Genomic DNA, 7,823 nt, shown 5'->3' on the forward strand with positions numbered 1-7,823 from the left:
CGCTCCCGCCCCGGCCGCCCCGGGACCACTTGTCCTGCCGGCCGCTGACCGACGCCTCCCCCAGCAGGCGATTTTTACACACTCGACAAGAACGCGTTTTCACTCTTTTTATTCGTGTCTTGGGTCAGACCTCAACGCCGCCTCAGGTGACCTTCTGTGGAGCCTTCTTCCTCGGCCGCCACCGCCAGGCTTCAGCACCCACAGCCAGCGAAGACCACGTCCCTGCGCAGCTGGGTGCGGGGAGCCACGCGGGCACGGACTCTCGCTTTACTTCCAGCGAGGAGAGGAGGACATCTATTTTATCCCTGCGTCGCTGAAGCGCTGGCAGCCACCTGTGGTACGCTGCTACCGGACGATACGCTATCTTTCCAACCTGCCAGAGGGCAAGAGCGGAGACACCGATGAGACACTGTGGGCCTGTTCGCCACCGTTGGCGGGGAAAAAAGGGCAGCCCTTCGTTGCCTAACCTGCTTCTTGTCTGCCTGACATTCAAGCAGATCTGCCCTACCAGAGAGGAAAAGCCTGGGCAAAGTCAGGCTCCTATTCTTTGCTCGCCCTACCCGCTTGCTCTGCATTTGGCTGTCCAAGTTACCGCTACCCCATGCAGATTTGGCACTTAGTTTGTTAACTTACCAGCACCAGAAACACTGATTCATGAAACTGATGTCAGAAGAGGTTGTTTTTGCCAAAAGTGAATCCCACATTGTTCTGTGAAGTACTGCTGTGTCACCTCTAATTAAATATTTAAACTTTGCAACTTCCTAATCCTGTGGTTATTAGCCTTAGTTTCCCTCCCTCTTCATCTACAAAATGGGAATATGGCATTCAGAAAAAATAAAGCCAAACTTTTCAACGATTCGCTGATTTTTGGGTGTGTCAGAAGAAAAGATGTCAAAATTTGAGATGTTCACAATGCTCAAGGATCCACAGTGTCACTTGAGGGTAACAGTAATATTTATGTTCAATACCTGATGTAGGACAAATTTCCTAGGTCCTCCAAACTGGACGCTCAAAAATTAATCACCACCTACAAAATTCTTGTTATTCAAGTGTGTCAGGGATCTTGAAAATTCAAACTAATTGAAGTGAGAAACACATCCATCCCCTTACTTTTGCAACACACAACAGGTCCCCAAACCCTAATGGAGGATTTTGAACTCTAATATCATGTAAATACTATATTTGCATATATAATGGCCGTATCTGCTGATCCATGTTGAATAGATTATTCCTAGTTTAACAATTTCAATACCTAATAGCCAAACCTCTGTTTTGTAACTGAAAAGGGGGGAGTGGCAGAGGGGGGAGCATCCCATCACAAGCAAATATAACAATAGCAGTAACACAGCTTGGTCTTGTTGGTCCCATCACTGTATTTAAATAATAAATCATTTTTAAAAAATCAACATGTAGATTCCCTCATAAATAATTGCTTGGCTTTAACAAGCGCATAAGAATATGTAAAGGGAAATAGATATAATACATTAACATTATCTATATTTATAGTAATTTGTAACGTACAACTGCATACTATGACTGTTAAGCTACAGAGTCCAAATGAGGTACCGTCAAATGTTTCTCACTTTTTCATCAGTTCAGCAAGATAGGATCAAAAGGGTGTTTTTCTAAAAAATTAAACAGCCTTTCATGAAAAAGCATGTATGACGCTTGAACAGCATTTGCCAATAGCACTTCAAAAACTCCCAACCATTCCCAAGTGCCCAAATATCTTGCTTGTACTATCACATACCCACAGGTCCTACTGTTACTGACATCTTCGAGGCATCACCTAACACTGCACGTTTTTTGGTCATTTGATAGGGAAATTCTAGACATCCTGGCACATAAGTGGAACAACAGCAACCAGGGTATCCCTGGAAAAATGATCATTTATTGCTTATGGTCATTCATAGATTAACTTTATGATGCTTGTGCCACAAGTTCAACTCACAGTCACAGCACGCATGTGCTAGGCAGCCAGCCTGAGTTTGCTCAGCCTCCCTGACACCTTCCAAACTTCCTCTGATTGCGTGGAGCAGCTGGCCTGTGCCTTCGTATGTGCTTCGGCTTCAGAAGTCCCTGAGAGAAATATGGAATTCACAGCTTTTGCATCTAAAAATGTATAATACCTGATGGGGTCTAGCCACCATTTCTCTCAACCGCTTCTGTTACTATACAGTAAAGAAGAGATCTTCATGACCATACGAGTTCCTCTAGGTATGATGAACAATTACTCATCAGGTGATTTCACTAAAATGCTTCCTTTCAAGCATGATATGAATTAAAAGTGAACTGCACCCCTACCTCATAAAACAACAGGTAAGCATGTGAGAACACTTAAAATTACTTTGTTGAACTAATCCATGAAACTATACATTTTATATATTTTTAAACTTGTGTATCCAAGATATAGGCAATCTAAGCCTCAGTCTTGGACTAGTGTGTTATGCTTTACAGCACAAATATTTGGTATAAATCGTCCAGTTTACAATACATAAACAAAAAGTTCTCCATTAACCCCCATATTTCACTCAATTTCTTCAAAAAATGAAACTACAGTTAATCTTAGATGAGCTGCCCACTCTTCTATCTTGGCAAGACAGAAGGATGATCTTTTACATAATAGCCTCAGCAGACATTATAAAATGGGACTAGCAAGCAGAAAGTCCACAAATTCTCTTTCAGTAACAGCATTTTGCAGAGTTTTCATGTATTTTCTCCTAGAACAGTGGTTGTTTTGAAAAATTTTCTCCGGAGAAAGTTTCATATTTTGCAACATAAAGGTGTAATTTTACTTTGTATAGATCTAGTAGCAAAATATTAAAAAGATTTTTTTATTATTTTAAAATTCCATAGCATAATCCTATTTCTTTTAATGCAGCTTCACAGACCATACAGCTGTAAGACCAAAGTGAAGTCTCTAAATCTGCTAAGTCTTCATCATATTGCAGACAGCTCTACCTTTTTTCTATCTTACTCTAGAAAAATACCCTAGCCCTTGAGACAGTTACAACTACTTTGTACCATTGAATGTACAAGGAAAAAAAAAAAAACCACAAAAATCTTTCACTGTAAATGAAATCCCAAGGTAGCATAGAGCCAGCACGTAGCTTTATGTTATCATATCCTCCAAGTGTGGAACAGCTTTGACTGTGGTCAAACGATCATTACAGAAATGATTACAGTTCAAAATGGAAAAAAATCCCTTTCCCTTCACTGAATTCTGAGTAATGCCCAAAGACTTCTCTCCTTCACACAAAATGTTTTGGCATTTATTATATAAATAATATTAGTATGTACATTTAAATTATTTAAGAAGCCATTTATGTACATAGATAATGAACAGCCTTGAGAAAACATAGTGTTCACATGGTATCTGCAAGTTCAATTTACTTTTTTCAAGAAGATAAAGTTTTCCTACACATTGCCAGCAAATGCTAATTAGTGACCTTTAGATAGCAACCCACTCCCTGCTTCTGAAACTGGTTTTGTGAAATACTTGTGTACCATGCCTGTGTACCTAACTGCTCAAATTCAGTATCACAACCTTGAATCACAAGCCAGAGTTTTGCTTCAAACATTTCCACACCAAATATACCTCAGCAATAATAGAGTAAGCCAAGGTCTTGTTCTACAGAAAACACATTTCACGCTACTGCGTTGGCACCATATTCAACTACCTCTGCATTCACTCAAGTCTCCTTTCCGGGCACCTTCCTTGTCTGTTTATAAGTAATATTAGTAGATCCAATTAGATGAGTAATTTTACTCAAGCTGTTTCAAAAAAGAAGGAACTCACAAATCTCAGAAAAATTCAGGGGTACTTCAAGATTCATGATGAAATCGGCGTATTTGCTCTGGCTCCCCTCCCATGGGTAATCAAGCATGCAAGCAGCTCTAGGGACAAGCCTAGTCCTGTTGACTTCAGGGAGGCAGCACACCAAGTCAGAGATGGTACTTTTCTGCAGGAGATTAGTAAAGCCGATTAAGTCTAAACTATCGTCGTTCGTCAGTATGATTCTTCTGCCAGGTGGGCTGTGGGATTACATCAGTAATGAAAGAAAGAGACACTAGCCATGCTCATGGTCCAGAGCAGAAAGAGCCTTCCCACGACCTCCTCTTCCCTCAGGTTACACACTCCTTCCCATAAAGCAAGGAATTACTTTAATTAAAAGGATGAAACCACCGTAACAACCTTCTGCAATACAAGAACACAAAACTCTGGAAACATGACACGGGCAGTGAGAAATCCCACAGGATTACATCAAAGGCTGGGTCGAAGGCAGATGTCAATCTAAACAGTAATTTGAGTTACACAGCTGAACAATGGAAACGAGCACCTGAACTGTAAGAGCGAGGTACCTCCCATGCTGCAAGTCATGCCAGTTTGGGATATATTTCTGTCAACACAACTTTGACAGGAAGGTTGCTGCTGCTATGTCCTAAATAAAGCAAAATTAGCAAGGTCTGTTGCTACAGTCTTCAAAAGTATTTGTTTCCTATAGGGGTCTAAATATTCATCTGAAGCAAAAGTCTATTGCTTTTATTCTTCTGGGAGCAAACACAGCAAAGTGCTAGAGTCTCAGGTACCTCTTTCTTTGTACCAGGAGGCCATTAAGAGTCCTGATACGGAAAAAGTTACCCATTTTGCAGATATGAGAAACTGGAAAGTGAGAAAAGTATAAGCCATGAAGATGGAAGCCAAAATGAATACAAATAGGGAGGGAGGTGAAATTTGAGAGGAAAAAAAAAAAAAAGGCCAGAGATAGTAAGAGAAACAAAAGATTTACTAAATTCTAACTGAAAGCTTTCGCACAGCTCATTTAAAATATTTAGAATCTTCTCTCGTTTGTAGAGAACTGATGAAGGAATAAGCTAAATTAAAAGCCAGCTTATTAAGAAAATAAAAAATGCATGAAATTAGCAATATTTTTTACAGTCACCACTATCAAGCTGTGGAACAGTACTGACAAAGGACTGCTTTTCATAACAGTTACCCACAGAGTGTTTGGTAATGTATTCTGAAACAGAAGAGATGGCTAATAGGAACAGAAGAAGAGGAATATTGTACTTTGTACTTTTAGTGTAAAGTATTTGTCAAATTCAAGGCTTACATTGTCTTCATGTAGATAAACTGATTTGTCCAAACAGCCAGCCACGTCACGACTATTCAATCAATACAGCAGCTGCAGAACGGCCAGAGGGCCACAATGCAGCAGAGGGGACTTCACAGCAGAGGATTTCATAAGTTTGTTTATTTTTTCCTTCTGCACGCATGCATATTTCTATACAGACATGTACATATAAGCTGAAACATTTCGACAGAGAACGTCCAAATTCTTTCGTAACTGTACCAGTCTGTTAATAGAAGCCTGGCTGCGGTTTTCACAGACTTCCAAGATAAAACCAACCCAAATATAAAAGGACACAAATCCTTACTAATTCTCCTTTAAAGTAACGCCTCATGATGTTTCTAGTAAGTTGATGCTACCACTCGGTGACAAGCCATTTGCAGTTTTGCAAGCCTATTTTCTGTTCAAACAGAACAGTTTACACGCACAATGATATTTTATTTCACACAGCAGAGATGTAGTCAGAAGCCTGAAACAACACAGCACGCATTAATGGCCTTGCCTAAAGCCCGTTGGTTTTAGCAGGGATTTGCACCCGTCAATAAAAACAATGCAAAACCTGCCGCCCAGCAGATTAATGTCAGCACAACGCATTGTGGAGCCGGAACGCTAGTTTGGGTCTCGGGTTTTGTGTTCTGCTCAATGGGTGGCAAAAGCCGGCTATCCTAGATTGCTTTCAAGCAACTTTAGCTGAACCCGGTCAGCTTTGCCTACCTCATGAGGGAGCAATATTTGCTTTCCCTTGCCTAAAAGGATCAAAAGGGACTGAAAAAAAAAAAAAAAAAAAATTATCCATGAAACCTCCCTGATGCCACTTTCAGAGAGAAAATGATGAGAAGTTTGTTGTTGATGAAAGTTTGTTATTGTTGACAAGGTACGGCTTATATTACAGAGTAGAGTTGAACTTTTTTATCTCATTTTTTATATTAAAATAGTTTTCATGGTAGCCACAGGAAAGATTCAGGTTCATATCGTATGGGAGAATAAGAAAGGTACAAGGCCATCCTTGCCGAGTCCATTAGACATGGTCTCCTGAAGAGGCTGGAGAGTCTCAGATCTAGGTGTGAATGAGGAATTGTCCTCTAATTTTTGGTATAACAAATATGAAGTTATTATCTCCCAAAATTTTCATGTGATTTTTTACTTCTCTAAGCTATAGGTTAACCGTTTCCAATACTCCTGACATATGTAGCGGTGCTTTGCATTAACAACCAAACCTCATTACAAATACAACAAAGTCAAGCAACCTTGACCATTCTGGTACCTTCTGTACTGGCTTTTGACACGGGACAAAGTCCCACAGCAGCACTCAGCCAAACGTGTTCTTGCCGCTACGTTCAAACGAGTGCAAAGGGCTGCTAAACCCAGTCCAACCACCTCACCCGTCTCACGAGTACAACCTGCGGCCCACAGCACACGTTAACTTCATTTGATCACCAGCTGATCATGGCATTTCTTCTCTTATGAAACAGAGCCAGAGTCTAGTTTACACCTCATACTGAAATAACTTGAAACAGAATTAAGAGTACAGAAGTTCTAACAACGTTCCCCATGTTTTATCCACTGTACCTCACAAAAGTATTATTTTCAGTTTAATCACTTGATATTAGAGCATGTCACCAGGGCCTTTCAGACCATCATAAAAGTCCTTTACATTTTTAACTCAAGTATTTCAGTAATGTTCTCAAATTTTTGAACTTTCATGTTTAGGCTTGTAGCAGGTAAAATGCACTTTCCTCTAACAAGTTTTATAAACAGAAACACTGTGATTCCCACTTTCCCACCTTGCTTTAAGGCCCACCAAAATAACTGTTACTTTTTAATTACCACTTCACACTGCTACTTGCCGTTTATCTGCTTTCAGAGCTCAGTTACATCTTTCCTCTTCCGCTATCTGCAACTGAGCTTGTCAGCTCTTACTAGACTTGAAAAGTCACCCAGGTGCCAAAGGAGCAAGTACCCTGACGTTGACAGATTTAATAGGATTAGTTCTTTCAGTAAGGACAGCAATACCGAAAGGCACTGTTCTCATCTCAGTACTAAAGTATGTCTCTCTCACGCTATATTTGAGCAAGTTATTAGTTATCACCAAGGTAATTTTGGACCTTTCAAGCCTTACGTCATTAATCCTCTTCATATACTGAGTAACTTGGAAGGAAATCAGCTATCTTACAATTATATTAATACAAATAATCCCAAGAAAACAAATTGGAGACTACACCAACAAAAGCTCCACTATAGCTATCTCAGTACTCACTCTGACCGTGCTTCCTGCACTGAGAAACCTTGTATTTTTCTGTGACATTTAAAAATAAATGACTTGTTTCTGTGCAGGCCATCAGTCAGATGGGGCTCAGTCTGTGATATTATATAGCAAGGACACAAATAAGGAAGTATAGCAATCAGCACAGGTTATTTCAGTAGGAAAACACTTCCATGTGTCCTGAAGAACACATATCTGTTAACGAGGTCTTTTAGATAACTAAAGTCCTGTCTAATGGGGGCGGAGACCCCCTCAAAGGTATGAAGCGGGGCTTTGATATTTTCAAAGAACACGAGGTGACAACCCAAGCTGTATTTCAAAGACCGACTGCTGTAGCTGCGGGCAGCGTGCAGTGAAACCGCACGACCCCAGGATTCAGAAGCTCAGAAGCGCCTTTGCAGTAACCGGCCGCGGCCCCGGGGCAAGCC

General features: G+C 40.5%; 1 long non-coding RNA gene across 1 annotated transcript in view; it reads left to right on the forward strand.

Moving 5' to 3' along the window:
- LOC118452591 overlaps nt 1-7,823 on the forward strand; it is an 18,474-nt gene that overhangs the window by 7,505 nt on the left and 3,146 nt on the right. The gene's annotated exons all lie outside the window — the stretch shown is intronic.

Source organism: Egretta garzetta, unplaced genomic scaffold (genome assembly GCF_000687185.1).
Source record: "Egretta garzetta isolate BGI_Z169 unplaced genomic scaffold, ASM68718v1 scaffold56, whole genome shotgun sequence".
Taxonomy (NCBI): domain Eukaryota; kingdom Metazoa; phylum Chordata; class Aves; order Pelecaniformes; family Ardeidae; genus Egretta; species Egretta garzetta.